Here is a 3,433-nt window from a genome sequence, read left to right on the forward strand (position 1 = left end):
TTAGATAGATACCAGCACTGAACGAGAAGCTACTGCAGTAACTATGACAGACACAAGCGGCATTGCACATATAGCTTCAGCAGCAACTTTGACAGATACCAACGCCACTAGTACTGCACATGGAACTACCACAGTAAATATGACAGATCCCAGCGAGATTGTACATATAGCTTCAACAGTAGCTTTGACAGATACCAACGGCACTGCACGTGGAGCTACTGCAGTAACTATGACAGGTACCAGTGGCACTGCACATGAAGCTACAGCAGTAACTACGACAGATACCAGCGGCACTGCACATTGAACTACTACGGTAATTCTTACAGATACTAGCCTCAATACATATGGTGCTGATTCAGACGTTACTTGTATTCGACGTACAATGGCCGTCGGCTTTTTCGATAATACCTGTTAACACCTTATTATACCAGGTATGCTTTAAAAATAAATGATTTTATATTGTAAATCCTTCATCAAGCTTTGTAACATATAACAACACATGACAATGTTCATTATCCACGGCAACCAATACATCGTAATGAAATTATACATTATGAAAATATATCTAATATTTCCATGCATGTAGTACGTAAATATCATAATTAGGCACAAACCCAGTATTTTGGATTGCCTTTATAAAAAATTGTAACTATACATACTTCATAATATGACTTGTATATTTTTCCAAATACTTAGTATAGTCCGTATATAAATCAGTGAGGAGTGGTGAAATCCGCACCTCAGTGAAAAAATGCAGAATCTTCACATCAGTACTTCACACTACAGAGGAGGGCTAGATCCTAAACATCAGTGATGAGTGTTGCAATCTTTACATCAGTATGGAGTGCTTGAAACCTATTATCGCAAATGAGTGATGGAAGTTTAATATCAATGAGGAGTGCTGGAATCTTTATATCGGTGAGAAGCAAATTGTTAACGTCAGTGAGGAATGCTGGATTGTTCGCATTCTCATCTATGTTTATCTACATTTGTAGATCATACTTTCGGACTTGAAAATGCTATGACGACGCGCAAGGATAATAAATGTACAAAAAGAAACAGATAAATTAAGAAGTGGAACTATCCAATGTGTATGGACAGTTGCTAAGGAAGGAACAGTGTAAAAGTGTTACCCAGCTACTTTTATTACCATCAGGACATGACGTCCGTGACGGTACCAAGGCGTGGAACCCCGACGATATAACTCAAGTCCCTCGTTTCGGGCTAACAAGTAGCTGGAACGAACTCTCCTTATCGGCGAGGACTGCTGAAAGATTCATACCAGTGAGAGTTCTGGAATATTCACATCAGTGAGGAATAGCGAAATTCTGCCATAAGTGAGAAATGCTGGAAAAGAATGCTTGAATCTTCAAGTCAGGAATGAAAGCTTGAAGTTTCATATCAGTGAGGTATGATGGAATCTTGACATGGAAAAGAATGCTCGAATTCATACATCGGTGAGAACTGCTGGAATCTTCACATCAGTGATGAATAGAGGCATCTTTACATAAGCTATGAATAATTGATTTTAAAGGTGATTTCTTAACATCAGTGAGGAGTAATGGAATGTTCATATCAATTAGTTTTAGCGGAATGTTCACATAAATGAGGAGTGATAGTATATTGATTGATTGATTGATTGATTGATTCATTCATTCATTTAGTGAGAAGTTGTGGAATCTTTTCATCAGCGAGTAGTGGCGGAATCTTTCCATTACTGAAGAATAACGGAATCTTTACATTAGTGAGTAGTGACGGAATCATCACATCAGTGAGGAATTGCGGTATCTTTAATATTAGTTTGTTTGTTTGTTTGTTTTGGGTTTAACGCCGTTTTTCAACAGTATTTCAGTCATGTAACGGCGGGCAGTTAACCTAACCAGTGTTCCTGGATTCTGTACCAGTACAAACCTGTTCTCCGCAAGTAACTGCCAACTTCCCCACGTGAATCATCAGAGGTTGAGGACTAATGATTTCAGACACAATGTCGTTTATCAAATAGTCACGGAGAACATACGCCCCGCCCGAGGATCGAACTCACGACCCCGCGATCCGTAGACCAACGCTCTACCTACTGAGCTAAGCGGGCGGGCTTTAAATATTAGTAGGGAGTGGTGGAATCTTCATATCATAAATAGTGACAGAGTCTTCGCATCCGTGAGAAGTGACAAGAGTTTCATATTAGTGAGGAGTGGCGGAATCTTCATTTCAGCGAGAAGCTGCGGAATTTTTGCATCAGTGAGGAATGGCAGATCCTTCACATCAGAAAGGAGTGGCAAGCATTTCATATAAGTGAGTAGTAACAGGATCTTAACATCATTCATAAGTGGCAGAAACTTCATATCAGTGAGTAATTGCGGAATCTTCACATGTGTGAGAAGTGGTGGAATCTTCATATCAGTGAGGAGTAGCGTAATCTTCACATCAGGGGGTAGTGGTGGAGTTTTCACATCAGTTAGTGGTGGCATAATCCTCACATTGGTGGGGAGTAGAAGAAAATTAATCTTTACCTTAGTGGCGGAATCATCACATCAGTGAGGAATGGCTGAATCTTAATATTAGTGAGTACTTTGGTGAAATCGTCATATCAATGAATAGTGACAAAATCTTCATATCCGTGAGGAGTAGCAGCAGTTTCGTAATAGTGAGGAGTGGCGGAATCTTAACGTCAATGAGGAGTGGCAGAATTTCACACCAGTTTGGAGTAGTGGAATCTTCAGTATGAAGTTGCAGAATTTTCACATCAGTGAGGAATAGCAGGATATCAATATTAGTGAGCGGTGGTGGAATCTTTAAATCAGTGAGGAGAAGTCAGTGAGGAGAAGCAGAATTATCAGTAAATAGTTCCGGAATCTTCATATCAGTGAGGAGTAGCGGAATCTTCACATCAGTGAGCTGTGCAGGAGTTTTCACATCAGTGCGGAGAAGCGGAATCTTCTTATCAGTTAGTGGTGGCAGGTTCTTCACATCGGTGAGGAGTAGAAGAATCTTTACATTAGTGAAGAGTTATATAAATTCCAGTCAGTAAGTAGTGGTTGAATCTTCACATTAGTGAGGAGTGTCAGAATCTTCACATCGGTGTGAAGTAGCCGAATCTTCACAGTAGTGAGTACAGGCGGAATCTTTACAACAGTGAAGACAGAAGAATGTCAGAATCTTCACATTAGTGAGGAGTGGTAAAATCTTCACATCATTGAGCAATATCAGAATCTTCACAAGATAAAATATGTCAGCCTTGAACCTCAAACTTACGTGATTTTTAAACAAATGATTTGCATTATATTTATTATAATTGCCTTACTCGCATTACTAACGCTAATATATCATTACAGTCATTTCACGTTTCGGTGTATTTTCTCTTCCTGTTTTGGAAGAAAAATATAGAAGATGTAAACACGTAAATAAATAATTCAAATAGCTTATGCAAGGGTTG

Source organism: Mercenaria mercenaria, chromosome 14, assembly GCF_021730395.1.
Source record: "Mercenaria mercenaria strain notata chromosome 14, MADL_Memer_1, whole genome shotgun sequence".
Taxonomy (NCBI): Eukaryota; Metazoa; Mollusca; class Bivalvia; order Venerida; family Veneridae; genus Mercenaria; species Mercenaria mercenaria.